Here is a 23,068-nt window from a genome sequence, read left to right as displayed (position 1 = left end):
TCACAGCTTGTCCCACCAAAAACAAGCCCACATACATCTTTGTGGACAGAAATCTAAAAAAAGTGGAGTAAAAAAAAAAAGTACAAAAATGGGAATTAGCATCGTCGAGAAGAGGTTAATCAAGCCTCTTACCTATAAATATTTTAGGTTAGGTTATTTGGTGCACAGATTTCCAAACTGAAATCTGCCGACGTTCTGCAACTAAAATCCATGTATATTTTCTTCCCTTATTAATGCATTCTTATGTTTGTTTTTGTGGAATACACAGAAAAAAAGTACAAAACAATGCAAGGCTAGCGTTTAAGTTACAAATTTAGGGTCCCCAATGAAATAAATGGGTAAATTCCATAACAAAAAGGTTAATTTCAGCAACCCAAGTTCAGAGACCATTTTCCCTCAGTGCCACGTTGCATGCCACGTTGTCTGCTCACAGGATAAATTGGCCAAAGTGAGTGACAATAACTTTTCTGAACAGAATCAATAAACGTGTATTAGTTAAGTGAATAAATATATCATCTTTATTTTTGCATCAGTGGATAACCTCATTATAAGGCTGTCATAGACTTTCTTGTAAAATCTTAAATCTATATTTTTAGAACTAGAGAAAAAAGAGCAACGTGATATAAAAATATTCTCCGCTCCAGAAATGAAATGTTTGTTCTCTGCTGTGGATTTTTCCTCTGTGTCATGTGTGCGTTGGAGCTGAATTTTAGGTCCTGCTATATCAAATAATCTTTGATTTATAACACAAGACTCTTCTCGCAACGTGGAACAGTTTCAAAGACTTGTGGAGGAGCTACAGCTGCCCCTGTAACATCTCCAGTGCCAGACACGGGAATAAGACGTGTGTGAAGTAAAGAAGGAGACTGAGGGTGGTCTGCACCAATGAGTGTACCTCCAGGAGGTCTGGAGCCCAGGGTGGTCCTAGATGTAAGTAGTGAGAGCCTGCACTAACAAGTGTACCTCCAGGAGGTATGAAGCCCAGGGTGGTTCTAAATGTAAGTAGTGAAAGCCTGCACCAATGAGTGTAGCTCCAGTAGGTGTGGAGCCCAGGGTGTTCCTACGTTAGATGTAAGTAGTGAGAGCCTGCACCAAGGAGTGTAACTCCTGGAGGTGTGGAGACCAGGGTGCTCCTAGATGTAAGTAGTGAGAGCCTGCACCAAGGAGTGTAGCTCCAAGAGGTGTGGAGCCCAGGGTGGTCCTAGATGTAAGTAGTGAGAGCCTTCACCAAGGAGTGTACCTCCAGGAGGTGTGGAGCCCAGGATGGTCCTAGATGTATTAGTAAGAGCCTGCCCCAAAGAGTGTACCTCCAGGAGGTGTGGAGCCCAGGGTGGTCCTAGATGTAAGTAGTGAGAGCCTGCACCAAAGAGTATAGCTCCAGGAGGTGTGGAGCCCAGGGTGTTCCTACGTTAGATGTAAGTAGTGAGAACCTGCACCAAGGAGTGTAGCTCCGGGAGGTGTGGAGCCCAGGGTGGTCCTGCGTTAGATGTAAGTAGTGAGAGCCAGTACCAAGAAGTGTAGCTCCAGGAGGTGTGGACCCCAGAGTAGTCCTAGATGTAAGTAGTGAGAGCCTGTACCAAGGAGTGTAGCTCCAGGAGGTGTGGAGCCCAGGGTGGTCCAAGATGTAGGCAGTGTGAACCTGTGCTAAGGAGTGTAGCTGCGGGAGGTGTGGAGCCCAGGGTGGTCCAAGATGTAGGCAGTGTGAACCTGTGCTAAGGAGTGTATCTCCAGATGGTCTACTGCCCAGGGTGGTCCTATACACGGATAAGCAAAAGGTAACAATGTCTTGAACTTTTGACTTTCAGGCTCCATTGTGAAGATGTAATTTACCCTCTCACTGTATATGCTGTGATACTATGTCATGATATGTATATTTCCCTGGTTGTATTAGTTGTAATTCATGTATTTTCTTGGGGGAGCTACTGGTCTCAATGTGTCTCTCTCATACAATTGTAGTCTTGGCATCTAATGTGATTATGTAAATAGCCTGTCCTCTTCTTTCCAGAGTTGTGTATCTAATCTGTAATTGCATTGGCCAGTGAAGGAATAGTCATTGTTCTTTACAGCAGGGGATCCCTTCATCTACTGTGGCTGGCAGACATATTGGAGCCCTGTGATGGACCAAACCATTGATGATAGGATGTGTGACCCCTACCCCCTGAACAAACATGGTGGGCTGGTCAAGCAGCACAGACAATGCATTTCCCTTTTTGTAACTTCAGAGTGAGCTGAAACTTGAAGAGAGCAGGAGCCCCAGCCTGGGTGGCTGTGGACACGGACGGAGCTAGGCCTGTGTGGCGGCCCGTGGGATTGTGTGGAACTCTCTGGGACTCTGAAAAGGACTATTACGTTGTGATCTGGCACTTTGGATTATCGGGAGGTGCCCCCGAATCTCTTTTATTTGGACTTGTCGTGTGCTGTTCCTGTATTCCTGTTAGTAAACCTGTTGGATCGTTCCTCGGCCTCGTCCATCCTTTGCTCTGTTGAACACCCCCGTCACAAACTGGTTGGCAGCGCTGGGATCAGAGCAGAAGGAATGGAGGACAATGGCTCAACATCAGGAACCAGCACTGCAGAGTACAAGACCTGGACTTTGGGGAGCGTGCAATCAAAGGCCCGTGAAGTAGGAGTTCGTTTCAAAGGACTCTCCAAGGAGCAGCTGATTGAGGCGCTAGAAGGAGTCTGTTCGCAAAATGACGTGGAGGAAGGATCCTCACAGCAAACGGAAGAAAGACGGCAGCCGGAGGTGAATACCCAAAAAAGTCAATGGGTTGTGTGGTACAAGGAGGAGATGGCACTGCTTGGAGATGAGGCCACCATAGACGATAAGAGGGAGGCCATGCGTGGAGCTAAAGAGAAGGAGCGCAGGATGGAGGAGATGGCACTGCTGGATAAGGAGCTCGCTGTGGAAGCCGCGAGAGGTTCCAGACAGACTGTAACCCCAGCACCCATCATGAGGGAACTTCCCAGGGTGTCCCGCAAAGACTTTAAGCCATTTAATGAGGCTGCAGGCGACATTGAGGGCTTCTTCCAGGACTTTGAGCATCAGTGTCGATTAATGGAAGTCCCGGACAGGGAGCGTGTCCGGCATCTGGTTGGGCTCCTAGAGGGGGGAGCTGCTGAAGCCTATAGAGCTATGGACCCTCGGTGGAACTGTGAGTATGCGGATATTAAACAGACTATTCTAGAACATTATGCTGTGACCCCAGACACTTACAGGACTCAGTTCCGTGCTTTAGCCTGTGATGGGGAAGTGTCTTTTAAGATATATGCTCATAGACTCAAACAAATATGTAATCGCTGGCTGGAGGCAGAGGAGGCCTTATCTTGGGAGACCTTCCTGCAGGTCATCCTAAAAGAACAATTCTTTGCCCAGTGCCCCGCTGAGATCCGGGAATGGGTGCGTGAGAGAAAACCAGCGACAGTGGAGGAAGCTGCTGCTCTCGCTGATGAGGCTCTCACCATCAAGCCTCAGTGGAGGGTTCTGTTGGAGGATGGAGAGACGCCTAACAGCTCCACAACACCGGATGCCCCCAGTTATTCTGTCCCCATTGTTCCCCGTTCCTCTAAGCCACCACATGTTGATACCCGTGTTAATGTGCCTCCAGTTGCTTCTACTGCACTTTCTGGAATACGCCGGGGAGAGGAAGTAACAGAGCGCAGGTGTTATGTTTGTAGGCATCCCGGGCATTTGCAGGCCTCATGCCCAGCCAGGCCATGGAGGAATCATCCTCAAACCCCTACAGCACCTTCAGGTGGGAGCCGGCCTCCAAGTTCCCCTACCCCTTACCCAAGAGGACGCCTTGGATGGAGGGAGACCCAGCTCAGATGCTATCAATGTGGACAGCCAGGGCATCGGCAAGTCTCCTGCCCAGCTGTTCAAATGAGGACTGATCCTGCACCCAATCGGATTGTTAATTATTTACAGCCCAGTGCCATGGAGGAAGATGTGGCACCGTTATGTGAGGACTGGCCTAGTGACTCAGCCCCCCATGTTGCACCACCAGGAGTTTACGGGGTGCGACCCGCAGTTATGACGACTTCTGCTCATCGAGGTAAGCACTTGCAGGAGGTTGTGCTGGATGGACAGAGACTTGTTGGATTTTGTGACTCGGGTGCTTTCCTCACACTGGCTGATCCCCGAGTGGTTCGGCCTGAGGCAATCCATAGAGGACCTGGGATTGTTATTGAACTGGCTGGTGGACAATGGAGGACTATTCCCACAGCCACTGTGGATCTGAACTTTGGTTTTGGGGTCAGGCGATGTGTGGTTGGGGTGATGGGTGGTCTGCCTGCAGCTGTTCTCCTGGGCAATGATGTGGGAGAGCTACGATGCCAATTCGTGGCTGCATGAAGCCACATGTAAGTAACGCTCTGCCTGTGTGTACTTAACCAGTGACCTGTAGAGGTCCCTAGTACGTACACAAGTTGGGAGGGGGAGGGATTGTGAAGATGTAATTTACCCTCTCACTGTATATGCTGTGATACTATGTCATGATATGTATATTTCCCTGGTTGTATTAGTTGTAATTCATGTATTTTCTTGGGGGAGCTACTGGTCTCAATGTGTCTCTCTCATACAATTGTAGTCTTGGCATCTAATGTGATTATGTAAATAGCCTGTCCTCATCTTTCCAGAGTTGTGTATCTAATCTGTAATTGCATTGGCCAGTGAAGGAATAGTCATTGTTCTTTACAGCAGGGGATCCCTTCATCTACTGTGGCTGGCAGACATATTGGAGCCCTGTGATGGACCAAACCATTGATGATAGGATGTGTGACCCCTACCCCCTGAACAAACATGGTGGGCTGGTCAAGCAGCACAGACAATGCATTTCCCTTTTTGTAACTTCAGAGTGAGCTGAAACTTGAAGAGAGCAGGAGCCCCAGCCTGGGTGGCTTTGGACACGGACGGAGCTAGGCCTGTGTGGCGGCCCGTGGGATTGTGTGGAACTCTCTGGGACTCTGAAAAGGACTATTACGTTGTGATCTGGCACTTTGGATTATCGGGAGGTGCCCCCGAATCTGTTTTATTTGGACTTGTCGTGTGCTGTTCCTGTATTCCTGTTAGTAAACCTGTTGGATCGTTCCTCGGCCTCGTCCATCCTTTGCTCTGTTGAACACCCCCGTCACATCCATATCTCACCATCCACTACAGCTATTAGTGTGAGATGACCTTCATTTTATAGACAATCATCTTGGCTATCTCATACATAAATTTGACTTGTAACTATTTAGCATATGATTAGTTATGTTGATTCTTGTCATGTAACTGCATTGTTACTGTTTTGCTCCTGGTGGTGGAATAATATTTTTCTTCCTGTATACTACAAATTACAACTTCTTCTCACATTCCCTAATAGCTCAGTGTGTTATTAGGTTGATTCACAAGTGAAAGGTGACTGGTTTAAATTGAGGAGCAGCCATTAAGAAGATGTGGTATAGGCTCTCATGCCTTACATCTAGGACCACCCTCTTGAGACCCAGACTTCTATCTTTGCAAGAGTTGATGGTGGGGTGGAATGAACCAGCTTCTAGAGCGATAAAGTGCTTGCACAAGAGATGAGATCCATCTTACGAGTGCATGCACTTGATTTAGTTTTTTGGCTTTGCCTGGCACAAACCTAAAAATAATTAGCTTTAGAATAGTACAAATACCATCTTCTGAATCCCTCGTTTCCACCCTCTCCCCAGCTGTCCACTTTTTGATGTGTGAATTGTTCCTTACAAAGTGCCCCCGTCACTGAATCTCCATCCTCAGCACAAATATTCCCAATGACACTAAGCTGGGGATGATCCATGCCAGGCCGGTCTCGGTTTGTGCACCTCAGTAATAAGACGTAAGGGGATTAATCAGTGGTCGCTTTTGGTGTCCCAGTTGTGTTGTCAATTTGTGACGTTAATCAAAGTGACACCGATCCACGCTTATTCTTCACTGGAGACAATTGTCATTTATTGTATTGTCTGGGGGAGATTGGCGCTAAGGCTTATGTTTCCTTACATGCTTTAGATAAGACTATCTCTAAGCTCGACTAGATTAGATCTCGGAAGATGGATCTTGGTCAAATCATTTCAAGGAAAAGAATGGATGAAAAATACAATGTAATTTTAGGTAGTTGAGTTCGGTTCCTTAAAAGTGACACGCTCGGACTGGGGCCGTAGGGCACCCATTACCGGGCCGCGGTTCTGTTTCTGGGATGCCGCGGTGGCAAGGCCCGGTTCCCTCACCCCGGCAGTGTCAGTCAATGAAGAGATGATAATGATGGGGGTGATAGTTTGTGACGCTGCTGACGCTGCGAGATGGGACCTCTGGGGCAGATGATGACACAGCTTGGTTGGTATAGCTCTCCACAGGTAGAGCTGAGTCCCAAGGCGTATGGGGATAGTAGTAGGTGATGGCAAGGGTGCAGGCGCATAACGGAGTGACACAGGCATGCAGTCTCAAGGTGTTTATGTAACGCCCCTGCAGCAGTCGAACCGCTCGGATCCGGGTGTCACTACTCGTGGCTCGAGAGTCTCCGGACCCGGGGGCTCAGGGTCACTCTAAAATTTAATGGGGGGATTATTTACAGGGGATCAGATATCTTGTGACGCCACTCGTGGTGTGCGGTAACGGGGAGTACCGCAGCTGCCGGTATAAGTACTCGGGGTGATGGACTGGGGGCAGCCAGATGACGTCACCCTCCACGGGTAGGGAAGCCCCCGGGACTCTGGATGGTGGGATTGCAGGGGAATGCAGGTTTGCTGGAGCAGGGGGTGACTCAAAAGGAAAGTAAACGCTGACAACGTAGTAAACCAAGTCTCTGGGTGCCGCTGCCCTCTTGGGGGAGCTCGTCCGGGTCCCCATCCCCTGCAGTACTGCCTGATGGTCCAGAGCCTGCCTCCGTGCACAAATTTTAGTAGTGTTCAAGTGGCCCGTAAGCTTGAAGCTGTCCGGGCCCCACTCCCCACTTTTTGTGTGAAGGAGCTGTGCTCTCAGGAGCTCACGCTTGGGATTTCAGTGGGCTGCCTTGGTTGGAAAGCCCTATCCCCCTTGTTGCGCTAGTGCTCCCGATTTCTGAGCTTCGTGGGGACAGTCCATAAAGGCCCTATCCTCCACAGGTTAATTGCTGGGTTGCTTGAAGCCTCTCCCCAACCTAGGGTCCAGTACCCCGTCGTGCTTTCAGGCCCAAACCGGCTATTGCACTTGATGCTGACCGTCCTCTGAGACTAAGCCAGGCACCCAGTCCCAATATCCCTCCTCCGAGTTCAGGCCACCGTCTGCTACCCAATCTTCTCTTCCCCGGGAGCCACACACTCCCTCCTAGCTCCTCACTGCTCGCGGGCTACCACTCAACTCCACTTGTCACCTCCACCTCCCTGCCTGACCCCTAGGTGGGTGGCCCTATTCCAGCTTAGCAGCCCACTGGTTTGCCTGACACGGTGTGGTGTGAGATGGGATTGGGATTTTTGGATGCTGATGGAGGCAGTGCTGCAGGTTGGGAACCCAGAAGCAAGAGGGGTTGAGTCCTGCACTAGGAATAAAGAGCATGCAGTCCTCTGTGATGCCCTGACTAGTCCAGGAGCGTCACATTTACTCACTGTAGCAGGTTCTAAGGTAACACGACTGGTCAGTGATTGCCTTTGGAGTGCTGGGTTTCACAGTGATGGGCTCCAGTCGATCCCGGCTAGTTCGGAGGTCAAAACCGGTGCACCTTTCTTACGTACCTTCCCTGGTCGTCTTCATGCGCTGACTTCTCTCCCGCCTGTCCCGCGCCTAAGCACATAGTGCCCTGAGCCGGTGTCCGTGGACCCTGTCAAGTGGCTTGAAGCTCGATCCCTTGGCCTTATGTGGTCACCTTCCAGTGGATTCTTGTGCTGGTTTGGCTTCGATACTAGATGTGCCATCACCAGTGGTGGCTATACATAGCATTAATGGCACCAAGCACTAACCCTGACCCAGTAGAGAGCTGCTACTTGAGGTGTTGTGTGTTTTGTGTGCATACCTGTGGATGACCTCTTCTGTACCCAGGATTGAGCACCCCACCTCTGGCTGAGATGCAGTACCACTGTGGCGACTGAAGCCTCGGGGTGCCACAAAAGCGGCAACTACTACCAAAAACCAAGCAGTGCCTAGAAAACTATGGAGGCCAAACTTATTAGAGTACCATGGCTTCTTCAGTCAGCCGATCACAGAGTGCTGGGAGTGGAACCATTCATGATCAGATATTGATGGCCAACACTATGATTTTCTTGGTCATAATGTAGCCAAACTGCAAAAAAACCCAGAAAAACAGTTGCTGAAGAGACAAGTACAGGAATGTATGCTCTATTCTCCCCGTATTTGCCTGGGGTTCTCCTGTTTCTGTCGCGGGCGGGGAGGAGGGTGTCAGCACACTACGCTCACCCCTTCTGCTCGGGTCCGGCGGCTGCTGCTCAGTGGTGGCTCGAGCGGTGGGCCGGATCCCGGGGGCTTCTCGAGCGGCACTCCTCGCCCGTGAGTGAAAGGGGATTTGTTGGGTGTGGGAATGATTATTGTCCGTGACGCCACCCACGGTTGTGGTGATTTCACCACCGCTGCTCAGTACAGGGGTCCCGGGGATGGTGATGCGGATCAGCCAGGTGTTGTGTTGCCCCTCCGTGGGTAGGGGTTGGTGATCCCGGGGCCCGGTGATGGTTTGGGAGGTGCAGGGCCTGGTGGGCGCAGGGACGCGGGGGCAGCGCTGTGCCTTGCGGCACTGTGGTACTCACTCAGCCTGAGACGTGACACAGTTTTTACGGTAAACCAAACGGCTGGATAGACGGTCCCACGGACGGCTGCGCTTGCTCTCCCGGTAGGTGACGGTGATGTCCCTTTTCCTTGCACCTTGATGTACTTGTTGGTTGCGATGGGTCCCCACCGGTAACCCGCTCCCCGGCTTCAAGCTGGACCGGGGGAGCTCTACTCTTTGCCCGCAGGCGCTGGCCCTAAGAAACGGGTGCCTTGGCGGTGGCGGTGTCTCTTCTACACTGGCTGGGCTGTTGCCTTCAATCGGGACTTGGTTGTTGGGGGATCTACGTCCCCTTCACTGATGGATTCGGCAAATTTGGCGACTCCTAGCCTTGCCGGGGTCCGAGAGGCCCCTACCCTGGTGCTGACTGTCCTTCGGAACACTGCTCCAGACCGCCGGGCACACAGCCAACGGGGTCCTTCCAGGAACTTCCAAACGGTCCCCCTCCAGACAGTCACCGCCGTTGCTGACCTTGCTGACCTGGCCCTACACAAAGCTGGACCCTTCAGGCTTTCCTTCCTTCTTGTCACCTCACTTGCTTTCCTCCTTTTCCACTTTTCTACTTTCACTACTTTCACTTAGTTGTTTACTCCTTCACTCCCCTAACTGAACTGCCTGGTTTCTCCCGCCTCCAGAGCCGTGACCTCCTCGGTGGGCGGAGCCAACCGCCTGGCCCACCCCCTGGTGTGAATCATCAGCCTCTGGAGGAAGGCAACAAGGATTTCTGGTTAGCTGTGGTGTTCCTACCTGGGATGTAAGGTGTGGTGGTGTGTGACCTGTGTCCCCTGGCTTGCCCAGGGCGACACATTTCCTCCCGTACTCCAAAGATATACTGGTAGGGAATGTAGATTGGGAGCCCCAATGGGGACAGTGATGATGATGGCTGTAAAACGGAATATGACCGCGTTATATAAGCAAAGTATAATAAATAGTAATAGGTCCACAGGTGCTGGACAAAGGGGATATTATGAATGTTGCAACATGGGTAAAGCGAAAATATCTCACTACTGCCGCACCTACATCCTACTGGCTCCTGTACAGACTAGTATTCCTTTTTCATTCATTAGGAACCGAAAAGGGCCCTCCCCAAACTGCTCCTACAAAGCTGGCATTTACATTTGTTCAAAATGTCTTGTGCTGAAGAATTAGGATGTCTCTTCACTAGAAATAAAAGATGTGTAGCGCCCCTGAAGCCATCAGGGAGCTACAAGGCACTGCATTCCTCACCAGGATGCAGGGCCTACCCCCTAGGGACCCAGAAGACCAGTGTCGGTAACTCACAAACACTCCAGGAAATCCCAGTTTTCCCCAACAATCCAATGGTACCAGGCTAGTGTTGGACCAATGGATGGCCGCCTAGAGGTGGAGCCAGTCGAGTCCACTAGTTGACCAGGTGGGAGGGGCAGACTGTGGACAGTCAGACAGTGGAGAGTGAGGAGTGAGCAGTGACTGTGAAAGTGAGCAGATGCACTGACCGGAGTGAACAGTAACCTGAGGGCCCAGGCGGTGACTTGCCGGTGGAGTATGGTGGAGTACTCCCAGAACTATACACCAATGGGGTACAGGACCCTAGGTCAGGCAGAGGCTCCAGGCAGACCTGATAAAATCTACACAGTGAGGGGACCATCCAGGACCTCACTGACCTTGAAGTTCGGGACTCAGTAGCAAAGGGAGAACCGGGGATAGGACCAGAGACTCCAACCCCACATTCACGCTACCGTCATACGGACTGCAGTAGAAAACCACCAGGAGGGGACCCCCAGCTGCTCTACCCCACAGGGACCCACCAACCAAAAGACAGGTGCAGGGGAAGAAGCCACCAGGTTGCTAAACCGGCACTGGAACAAAGGGGACCTAAAGGTAAAACTAGCCGGCCTCGGGTGACCAGTTACCACCAGAAAGTGAGTAAAGAATAAGTTGCTCTGAAACCCTTGTGTGGACTACCTTCTTCCGACACCCGTCACATCACCTACCCTTTGTGGCCTGGCCCTGCTTGTGGAGGGCCTACCATCCAGGCTGCCATTAAGACCAGCCCCAATAGTGAACATTGTGCAGCGGCGGCTCCCTCTACATAGCCGTGCCGTGCTGCTTATGGCGGCGCTGGTGATAGTGCTGTGAGCTGTTGGGTATGAAGTGTAACAGAACAGAAACTACCACCTGAAACTGCTGCTTCAAGTTCAGATCAGTCAAGGAACATCCGCTACAATAGTAACCTACAAGACCAAAGAAGAGAACTTGCGCTGAAGACACAACACTTGATCTGAAACAAGAAGTTTGTGCCTACTCAACAGCTACACAAGAGCACTTCCCAACGCTGCTATTAGTCTTTGTTTTATTCTCAGCGCCGCACTCTGCACTCGCATTGTGTGGCGGGAGTCGTCTTTCTTAGCTCAGTAGATCATTTTCTCACTATCTCTTTTTAAACTAGCAACCGACAACCTTCTGTACCATCTGCTGTCTACACAAATCGGTAATACTACTGAGTGCAATACCTGAATATCTCAGCAAGGTATGACCGTCCAGTTGTTCTATGCATCTGAATTTCCTGCTTTGACTTTAATCTCCTCACCTGCATATACATTTAAAGTCCCTTTGCTTTTGGTATGCTAACCTGCTGTTTTCATGTTGTATAATTAGTTAAATCCTGTCTGTATTTTTTTTTTTTTTTTTTCTCTTCTTTGAGTGCTTCCTACCTGTTTGTAATTCTTTCATGTGCCTCACCCCTGCTGGTCAGCTGATGTTCATCTGGGTCAATGAGACATGCATATAAGTACTGAACTAGGTCTATGACCGTGGTCTGTGTGCGTGCCTCTGGAGAAGTGCCTCATAAGTGTCAGAAATATACCAGAAATGAACCAGACATGACCAGAAGGTAAACTTCAGCTCTTTCTAACCAAGCTTCCCACTGACACAACTTACTTGTTAAATCATATACTTACCACACTACCCCCACCATGTTCACCTATGCCCTCACAGTCTTTGCCCCTCTCCTCCTCACTCTCCTTCGCTATCCCCACACCCCAGCACCCTCTAAGCAAATATTCATCTCCCCGTCCCTCCTGCCTTCTCATCTGTCCTCATCTGCTGACCTATTCCTCAACCTCAGATCGCTCCTAATATCGCGCAGACCATGCCGTCCACTCTCCTTCTCCCACCTGCTCTCCCTTTCTCTACTCCTTCTCACTGCTGGTGACATAGCCCCCAATCCTGGCCCCCCATGGATGGTACACCCCTCTTTATCACCCACCCACCACTCTCCACATAATAGTAACTACCGCAATCTATCCAACATAAAAACTATTCCCCTCTCACCGACTCCGCCGCCCCCTCTCTCAGGAGCGCTCTGGAATGCCCGTTCAGTGTGTAATAAACTGCACATCATTCATGATCTCTTTACCTCCAGCAATCTATCCTTTCTGGGCATCACCGAAACATGGCTGACACCATCCAACTCTGCCTCCCCAGCTGCACTATGCTACGGTGGCCTGCACTTCTCCCACACTCCTCGCCCTGGCAATAGACAAGGTGGAGGAGTGGGCCTCCTTCTTTCTAACAACTGCAGCTTTAATCCAATCCCACCTCTACCCTCCCTCGACCTGCCTTCCTTTGAAGTGCACTCTGTCCGAATCTATTCTCCCTCCAACCTCCAAGTGGCTGTCATATACAGACCCCCAGGCGCCACCACTGCCTTCCTCGACCACTTTTCTGCCTGGCTTCTACACTTTCTCTCTGCTGACATTCCCACCATCATCATGGGTGACTTCAACATCCCCACTGACACTCGCCAACAAGCTGCTTCCAAACTCCTCTCCCTTGCTTCGTCGTTTGGCTTAACTCAGTGGTCCACCTCTGCCACCCACAAAGATGGACACACACTAGACCTTATCTTCACCCGCCTCTGTCCCCTTTCTGACTTCACAACTTCCCCCCTCCCCCTATCTGACCACCATCTTCTGACCTTTTCAGCCCTGTCCTCCTCACCTACCCCCCCTGTCCAGCACCTAGCACATCCCCGCAGAAACCTTGCACACCTCAACATGCACACCCTCGCCGACTCTATCCTCCCACTGTCCTCCATATCGTCCCTCCACGACACAGACAGCGCCACCACTTTCTACAACACCACCCTCACATCAGCTATTGATTCAGTCGCTCCCCTTGTGCATGGCAGAGTGAGACGAATCAATAGACAGCCCTGGCACAACAGCCTCACTAAAAAACTTCGGCAAAGGTCTAGGGCTGCAGAGCGGCGGTGGAAGAAAACGCACTCCCAGGAAGACTTCACCACATTCAAAAGTGCAATTCACACATTTCGCTCAGTCCTCACCTCCGCTAAACACGATTACTTCAGAAACCTCATATCCTCTCTAACACACAACCCCAAACAGTTATTCAACACTTTCAACTCCCTCCTTCGCCCACCACTGCCCCCTCCAACCTCCCTCATTTCTGCAGAAGACTTTGCCACCTATTTCCAAGAAAAAATCGACCTAATAAGGCAAGTCTTCTCTGCTCAGCCACCACAACCCCTTCATGTAGCTGACCACTGCCCCTCTCCCATAAACTTCCTCCCCACCATCACCGAAGGAGAGCTTGCACGTCTTCTCTCAAAAGCGCACCTCACCACCTGCGCACTTGACCCCATGCCATCCCACCTCCTTCCCAACCTCACCACCATCCTTACTCCAGCCTTAACCCACCTCTTCAACCTATCTTTAACGACTGGAACCTTCCCCTCTGCCTTTAAACATGCAACAGTCACACCTATCCTAAAGAAACCTTCCCTCGATCCAACCTCTACTACCAGCTATCGCCCCATATCACTACTCCCACTTGCCTCAAAACTCCTGGAACAGCATGTCCATGCTGAACTTTCCTCCCACCTCTCCTCTAACGCTCTCTTTGACAACCTACAGTCCGGCTTCCGTCCACATCACTCTACCGAAACTGCCCTGACTAAAATCACAAATGACTTGCTTACTGCCAAAGCGAACAAGCACTTCTCTATACTCCTACTCCTAGACCTGTCCTCAGCCTTCGATACCGTTGACCACTCCCTCCTATTACAGACCCTCTCTTCCCTTGGTGTCAGAGATCTTGCCCTCTCTTGGATCTCTTCATACCTCTCAAATCGCACTTTCAGTGTCTCCCACTCTCACACAACCTCTTCATCCCACCATCTCTCTGTTGGCGTCCCTCAAGGCTCTGTCCTAGGACCCCTACTTTTCTCTATCTACACATTTGGCCTAGGACAACTCATAAAGTCCCATGGCTTCCAATACCACCTATATGCCGACGACACCCAGATCTACCTCTCTGGCCCAGATGCCACATCTCTGCTGTCCAAAATCCCGAAATGTCTATCTGCTATATCCTCCTTCTTCTCCTCTCGCTTCCTAAAGCTCAATGTGGCCAAAACTGAACTAATCATCTTTCCTCCGTCTCACCTACACTCTCCACCTGATCTATCTATTACAATAAATAACACCACGCTCTCGCCAGTACCCAAAGTTCGCTGCCTCGGAGTGACCTTTGACTCTGCCTTATCCTTCATACCACACATCCAGTCCCTCACCACCTCCTGCCGTCTTCAACTCAAAAATATTTCCAGAATCCGCCCTTTCCTCAATTTGCAATCTACTAAAATGCTAGTGCATGCCCTCATAATCTCCCGCCTCGACTACTGTAACATCCTCCTCTGTGGCCTCCCTGCCAACACGCTCGCCCCTCTCCAGTCCATCCTTAACTCTGCTGCCCGACTTATCCACCTCTCTCCTCAATACCACCCCGCTTCTCCCCTCTGCATGTCCCTCCACTGGCTTCCAATCTTCCACCGTATCCAATTCAAACTTCTAACACTGACCTACAAAGCTGTGCATAATCTTTCCCCTCCGTACATCTCCGAACTACTCTCCCACTACACTCCAACACGTCACCTCCGGTCCTCCCAAGATCTCCTCCTCTCCTCCTCTCTCATTCGCTCCTCACGCAACCGACTCCAAGACTTCTCCCGAGCATCCCCAGTCTCCTGGAACTCGCTGCCTCAACACGTCAGACTATCCCCTACCCTTGCAAACTTCAAACGGAACCTGAAAACTCATCTGTTCAGAAATGCCTACAATCTACAATGAACTCGCTGCCGCCCGACCACCGTGCGGAGCTGCCGCCCGACCACCGTGCGGAGCTGCCGCCCGACCACCGTGCGGAGCTGCCGCCCGACCACCGTGCGGAGCCGCCGCCTCACCTACACCCCACCTATTGTCTCCTCCCCATAATCCTATAGAATGTAAGCCCGCAAGGGTAGGGCCCTCTTCCCTCTGTACTAGTCTGTCTACTGTAACTTGTATACGTATTTTGTATGTAACCCCCTTCTCATGTACAGCACCATGGAATTAATGGTGCTCTATAAATAAATAATAATAATAATAATAATAATAATAACATAGCCGCAACACCGCAAGTGGCGTCACGTGTGAACATTATTCTAATCCCCTGTATTTTTAAAAAAAAGCACCCAGGGCATGGGACCGGGCAACGGCCACCAAAGTGACATTCCCCAGATATACACTGCCCGGAACAGAGTACCCCATAACCCTGGGTGACAGAGATGGACCCAAAACCAAGCCCATAGCATTACCCTGCTCCACCAAACAGTGAACACAATGCAGTCAGGGGGGTAATGTTCTCCTGGAATCACCAAACTCAGACTCATCCATCAGACGCAGATAGAGAAGTGTGATCTGTCACTGCACAGAACATGTCTCCTTCAGAGCCCAGTGGTAGCGGCTTTACACTGCTTCATCTGACGCTCAGAATTGTGCTTGGTGATGTGCGGTTCAGCATTGTGCTTGGTGATGTACGGCTCAGCATTGTGCTTGGTGATGTACCGGCTCGGCATTGTGATTGGTGATGTACGGCTCGGCATTGAGCTTGGTGATGTACGGCTCGGCATTGTGCTTGGTGATGTATGGCTCGGCATTGTGCTTGGTGATGTATGGCTCGGCATTGTGCTTGTTGATGTATGGCTCGGCATTGTGCTTGGTGATGTATGGCTCAGCATTGTGCTTGGTGATGTATGGCTCGGCATTGTGCTTGGTGATGTACGTCTCGGCACTGTGCTTGGTGATGTACTGTCTGGCATTGTGCTTGGTGATGTACGGCTCGGCATTGTGCTTGGTGATGTACGGCTCGGCATTGTGCTTAGTGATGTACGGCTCGGCATTGTGCTTGGTGATGTACGGCTGCAGCTGCTCCACTATGAGGACCCGGTGGGCGCAGTATTTGTGCTGATATTATCAGAGCAGGTCTGGACTCTGTCGTTATGGGGTCAGAAGAGCGGTAGTGACTTTTCTGCCCTCTGCTCCTCAGCACTCGGCCTCCCGCTCTGTAAAGTTACTGGGTCTCCTTTTCATGGCTGAGTTGCTGCAGTTCTTTAACTCACAGGTGATGGGGGAAGATTTAGGAGGAATGAAATGTTATGAACGGACGTATTACCCCGGTGGCTCCTATTACAGGATGCGCTGGTATCAGTGAGCTCTGCACCTCCTGTCGATCTGTCACATGTTAGTAAAGGCAAACTGCATGGGAAGTTGGAGACTATACAGCCATGGCTGGGGGCCAGATATTATACACCGGTGGTGGGGCGAGGGGCCAGATGTTACACACTGGGTAGCTGAGGGGCCGAATGTTGTACACCGAGGGGGAACGAATGTTATACACTGGGGGGGCAAGAAGCCTAGTGTTATTGTACCGCCCCCGTAGCAGCAGCCGAGCCGCTCGGATCCGGAGCCGCGGTGGCTCAAGGGGTCTCCAGACCCGGGGGGTCCGCGCGAACACTCGAATTAAAAAGGAGTGGGGGAGTATATACACGGGATTAGGAAAGTTCGTGACGCCACACACGGTGCGTGGTAAGATGGTGTACCACCACTGCTGTTGGTGGGGTAGCCCGGTGGCGATGGTGTAGCAGCAAGGTGTTTAACCCCTCGGTGATGGTTGGTGTAGGGGTGCCGTTGGGGTAGGAGAAGGGTTTTTCAGTGTACTCAGTCCAGAAATAACCACACCGACAGCTTGTAAACCAGAATTCAGAGCACCACTGCAGTTGGGAGGCAGTACGCTTGGGTCCGTGTCCTTGGTGTTGCTGTTGGTCTGTGACACTTTCCTTGGCACCTGTGCTTTCCTCTTTGGACCCTCAAGTCTGAAACTTTTCGGGTCCCGCTCAGCCGTGTGGCTATCGGAGTGAGCTTGGTCTCAGGGTTCACGCGTAAGATTTCTTTGAACTGTATTGGGAAAGTCCTATCCCATCGGTGCGCTAGTACCCTGATTTTGGAGCGGGTTGGGGATGACACTTGAAGTCTTCACCCCCGTCAGGTAAATTACCAGGATGCATGAAGCTACTTCCCGGCCTAGGGTCCACGTACCCCTTAGTGCCCTGGTCCCTGCCCAGTGATAGCTCAAGGCCGCCGGCCGCCCTCCTCGGCAATCCGTGCCCCCTGACACTATCCCCTGCGACTGGGGTTCCAGCTCCTACCAGGCCCAGACCAACGTCTGCCACCTAGTATTCAACAGGAGCGCTGCTCCCACTTCACTTCTCTCCTCTACTCCCCTTGCTCAACTGTCACTTTCTTCACTTTGCCCTTACCAACCACCCATATGGGCGGCCCTATTCCCTTCAGGCCCCCCAATGGTGTGTCTGGTAGATAAAGTAAAAAGTGTTCCTAGGGTTTTGATTGGCTAAGCTGTTAGCAACACCAAAGGACTGGGACCCCTAACCAACGAGGGTGGATACTGTGCAGAAGGGCAGATTGCACAATACCCTGTGATGACCTGATAGGCCAGGGCGTCACATTATATTATACATCGGGAAGGGGGGGAGAGGGGCCGGATGTTATACACCGAGGGCGAGGGGATGGATGTTATACACCGAGGGCGAGGGGACGGATGTTATACACCGAGGGCGAGGGGATGGATGTTATACACCAAGGGCGAGGGGACGGATGTTATATGTCGCGGGCGGAGGAGGGGACGCCGCGCTCTCCCACTGCTGCTCGGGTCCGGCTGCCGCGGCTGCTGCGGCCTGCTGCTGCTCGGTGGCTCGAGCGATGGGCCGGATCCCGGGGACTCTAGCGGCGCTCCTCGCCCGTGAGTGAAAGGGGATTTTGGGTGTGGGGATTGGTTATTGTCCGTGACGCCACCCACGGTTGTGGTGATTTGTTGGCACCACCGCTGCTCTGTATGAGGATCCCGGGAATGATGGTAGGGAGCAGCCAGTTGTTGTGTTTCCCCTCCGTGGGTAGGGGTTGGTGATCCCGGGGCCCAGTGATGAGGGGGAAGATGCAGGGCTTGGTGGGCGCAGGGACGCGGGGGCAGCGCTGTGCCTTGCGGCACTGTGGTACTCATTCAGCCTGAGACGTTGACACAGTTCTCGGTAAAACACACGGCTGGAAAGACGGTTCCCACGGACGGCTGCACTTGCTTTCCCCAGTAGGTGACGGTCCCTCTGTCCTGCACCTAAGTTGATGTTGGTTGTGATGGGTTCCCACCGGTAACCCGCTCCCCGGCTTGGATATGGGCCGGAGGAGCCCTACTTTGCCCGCAGGCGCTGGCCCTGAGAAACTGGTGGCGGTGGCGGTGGCGGTGTCTCTCCGTTACGGTTGGACTGTTGCCTTCTATCGGGACTTGGTTGTTGGGAGACAGTCGTCCCCTTCACTGACGGATTTGGCAAATTATGGCGACTCCTAGCCTTGCCGGGATCCGAACGGCCCCTGCCCTGGTGCTGACTGTCCTTTGTATACTGCTCCAGACCGCCGGGCCACTACCCGTCCGCGGTCCTTCCAGAAACTTCCGAGCAGTCACCCCTCCAGACAATCACCGCCGTCTGCTGACCTTGCTGTCACTGTCCGGGCACACAGCCGGACTCACTTCAGGCTTTACTTCTGTCACTTTTCACTTTCTTTACACTTCACTGTTTACTCCTCACTCTAGCTCTTCCTCTCCCTAAACTCAACTGCCTGGTTCTTCCCGCCTCCAGGGCTGTGAACTCCTCGGTGGGCGGAGCCAACCGCCTGGCCCACCCCCTAGTGTGGACACCAGCTCCTGGAGGAAGGCAACAAGGATTTTGGTAGCTTGGATGTTCCTAACTGGGGTGTAGGGTGTGGTGGTGTGATGACCTGTGACCCCTGGCTTGCCCAGGGCGTCACATATACACCGAGGGCGAGGGGATGGATGTTATACACCGAGGGCGAGGGGATGGATGTTATACACCAAGGGCGAGGGGACGGATGTTATACACCGAGGGGATGGATGTTATACACCGAGGGCGAGGGGATGGATGTTGTTCACCGAGGGCGAGGGGACGGATGTTATACACCGAGGGCGAGGGGACGGATGTTATACACCGAGGGGATGGATGTTATACACCGAGGGCGAGGGGATGGATGTTATACACCGAGGGTGAGGGGATGGATGTTATACACCGAGGGCGAGGGGATGGATGTTATACACCGAGGGCGAGGGGACGGATGTTATACACCGAGGGTGAGGGGATGGATGTTATACACCGAGGGCGAGGGGATGGATGTTATACACCGAGGGTGAGGGGATGGATGTTATACACCGAGGGCGAGGGGATGGATGTTATACACCGAGGGCGAGGGGATGGATGTTATACACTAGGGCAATGGAATACTTCTGTGCACATGTTAACCTGCATGTGTTGATCACTGTCTGCCCTTTGGACCTTGCTGTGTCACCATTTGCATCTGTTGCATCTTGCAACGTTTTCATCCCTCGCTGATACCTTATGATTGAATCTGACTCGTCTGTGTACAGTCATAGCCATTAGGTAGAGGGCATTAGAAAAGGCCGAAAAATATTTTTAGAAGGCGATTGTCACGGTGGGATATAAGCAAACATGCGGCTGACAGAGCAGGGAAATGAGTCTGTCAGTCGGCTGCCAGTGTGAGGATAATTAGAAAGGCCCAGGTCTCGCATGGTGGTGTGGACACCTGGTCCAATTATAAGTAAAGGCAGGAGGACCTGGGGTCAATACTATCATGGTCCGAACTGGGTGCAAAAAAACTAAAAAAACATCACTATGGGGAGATAAGGTATGCACACCAGTGACTATGTAAGGGGAATACATGGAATAGCAGAAACTGCTGTGTGAATACTGACTTGAAAAATCCAATAGCTACATGTAAGAGTGAAAATGTGAAAAATGGAATCTGCATTACTGCCATGAATATATGAATAAAGAGAAATTTAGCTACTGAATTGATCAATGCAATAGAGGCCCAACACTACGCCAAAGTATTTCTCTACGTTGGGGTCCCTAGCTTGTGTGTGTCCTCTCATGCAGTTAAAAAACTTACCGTGTATGGGAAGCTGAGACCCAGGCTATATATACGATGTGGATTGGCAATAGGTGTGGTGGGGAGGGTTCACAAACGAAAAACTACTAACAATAACGAATAACGTTTGGAACACCATTCTAAGTCCGAACTGGGTGCAAAAAACCTAAAAAAACGGACTTAGAATGGTGTTCCAAACGTTATTCGTTATTGTTAGTAGTTTTTCGTTTGTGAACCCTCCCCACCACACCTATTGCCAATCCATATAATACGCATAAATAGCCTGGGTCTGAGCTTCCCATACACGGTAAGTTTTTTAACTGCATGAGAGGACACACACAAGCTAGGGACCCCAACGTAGAGAAATACTTTGGCGTAGTGTTGGGGCTCTATTGCATTGATCAATTCAGTAGCTAAATTTCTCTTGATTCATATGTTCATGGCAGTAATGCAGATTCCATTTTTCACATTTTCACTCTTACATGTAGCTATTGGATTTTTCAAGTCAGTATTCACACAGCAGTTTCTGCTATTCCATGTATTCCCCTTACATAGTCACTGGTGTGCATACCTTATCTCCCCATAATACTATCATGGTGACCCCTCTCAAAATATTGTATCCGCAGTTCAAATTTACCCTCTGGGTACCGGAGAGGAGCCTTCCACCATGTTATTCTTTGGGTTTGTCCTCCATGATCTTTAGTCTCAGTAATTAGAGTTCCCTACAGCAGGAATTTCCCGGCACGGCAGTATATATATATATATATTCTGTCACATTAAGCAATAACCGGACTTTCCATTGATTTCTTTATTCCTCCTCCTGATAGACTGGCAAAGATCTTGCTCTAAAATGCCAGCACAATGTTATGGAGGGTTCATGGTCTGGATTTACTGAAGAAGCTGGAGTCAGGCGGAGGATGGAAGATCATCAATGTATCTAGAAGGGGTGGCCCATGGCAGGTATAAAAAAAAACACGGTACTGTAAAGGGTGAAACTCACACCTACATCTGCAGAATACATTAAAATGGAGCAAATCTCAAATTTGCAACTCCTAAATTTATGCTGGGGACATTTTTTGCCAGTCCGCAATGGATGACCTACCTTGAGGGCAACTAATCAATGATAAAGTCCAAGAAAACCCCATTAAAAGGGCTCTCCTTGGACTTTGAAGTAGCATATCCTTAGCATTGTTCCTAAATGTCAGATCAGTGGGGGCCTTGTTTAAAGTGGTAAGGTCCAAAGCTTTATCTATGGGGGTTGGGTTTGGCAACCTAACTGAAGGAGCTGGGTTGGGGGCCTTGATAAGAGGGCCAAGACGGAGGCCTTTATATATTGTGCTAATTTTTATGGTCTTTACCAAGGTAGCTGTCATGGGTGTTTCACAGGTGAGTCAGTCATGTGGTTTCTGGCAATAGAAGGTCACAGTGTTTGGCTCCGCAGAATGCTCCCTGACTTTCCATTGTTCCGGCTGTCAGTATTCATTGGCATAGGTAGCTTTCCTGCTGGATTCATCTCTCTTTCTCTTTTGGACCCAGCAGGAGCTCGACTTCCACCTAGTTGTTGATCTTCAGTATTCTCTTGGTGTTTAAATATCCCCTCCTTTCTTGGACTGGTGCTGGTGATATCATTCAGTTCATTCAAGCCCTGGTTGCAAGTAGGTGGCTTGTACTCCTCTGTCGTATTGTTGCTGAAAATTTTGCTGAACTTCTACCTGAGTCATCTATTGATAATAGTTCATATATTTTTCCCCGTGTGTCCTCCTTGTGTCTTTTATAGTGTTTAGTGGGGTTGATGAAGAGCTCATCCCATCCATTCCCTATTTAGGGCCAGCACTAGGGATACCTAGGGTCAGGTATCCGACTTGGCACATAGGTGCGGAACCAATCTATGGTGGTGAGGAACCCCAGGAACCAGCACTATTGCTACCTAGGGTCAGGTATCTGACTCGGTGCATAGGTGTGGAACCAATCTAGGATGGTGAGGGACCTCAGGGACCAGCTCTAGGGATACCTAGGGTCTGGTATCCGACTTGTTGCATAGGTGTGGACCTATCTAGGGTGGTGAGGAACCTCAGGGCCCAGGATTAGGGATACCTAGGGTCAGGTATCTGACTCGGTGCATAGGTGTGGAACCTATCTAGGGCGGTAAGGGACCCCAGGGACCAGCACTAGGGACACCTAGGGTCAGGTATCTGACTCGGTGCATAGGTGTGGACCTATCTAGGGTGGTGAGGAACCTCAGGGCCCAGGACTAGTGATACCTAGGGTCAGGTATCTGACTTGGTGCATAGGTGTGGAACCAATCTAGGATGGTGAGGGACCTCAGGGACCAGCTCTAGGGATACCTAGGGTCTGGTATCCGACTTGTTGCATAGGTGTGGACCTATCTAGGGTGGTGAGGAACCTCAGGGCCCAGGATTAGGGATACCTAGGGTCAGGTATCTGACTCGGTGCATAGGTGTGGAACCTATCTAGGGCGGTAAGGGACCCCAGGGACCAGCACTAGGGACACCTAGGGTCAGGTATCTGACTCGGTGCATAGGTGTGGACCTATCTAGGGTGGTGAGGAACCTCAGGGCCCAGGACTAGTGATACCTAGGGTCAGGTATCTGACTTGGTGCATAGGTGTGGAACCAATCTAGGGTGGTGAGGGACCCCAGGGACCAGCAGTAGGTTAGGTCAGGGGTCACCATCTTCCCCTTTCCCGGACACAGGGTTTCCCTTCCCGTTCGCTTGGTACTTCCCTGTACCTAGTGTGACAGTATCATCTCTCACAGCGTAATAATGCAAATCAGTAAAAGACACGCCCCAGAGGATCCTGCAATCAAAGGAAATAAAATGGGAATAAAAACTGACCACTTTTTGCTTGCTAACAGGTCTCTACATGTGATATTAATAAAGTCAAGTGACAATTTCATATGTTTTGCACCAAATAGTTGGTATCATTCCAACAACTGCTTCAGCTCTGCT

The 23,068-nt window shown here is 50.9% G+C and overlaps 1 protein-coding gene across 1 annotated transcript in view; it reads left to right on the top strand.

Annotated features, from left to right (window-relative positions):
• LOC142254391 (serine/threonine-protein kinase Nek11-like) overlaps window positions 1–23,068 on the top strand; it is a 216,387-nt gene that overhangs the window by 43,995 nt on the left and 149,324 nt on the right. The window lies entirely within an intron of this gene.

Source organism: Anomaloglossus baeobatrachus, chromosome 10, assembly GCF_048569485.1.
Source record: "Anomaloglossus baeobatrachus isolate aAnoBae1 chromosome 10, aAnoBae1.hap1, whole genome shotgun sequence".
NCBI lineage: Eukaryota > Metazoa > Chordata > Amphibia > Anura > Aromobatidae > Anomaloglossus > Anomaloglossus baeobatrachus.
This window is presented reverse-complemented; position numbering and strand designations above follow the sequence as displayed.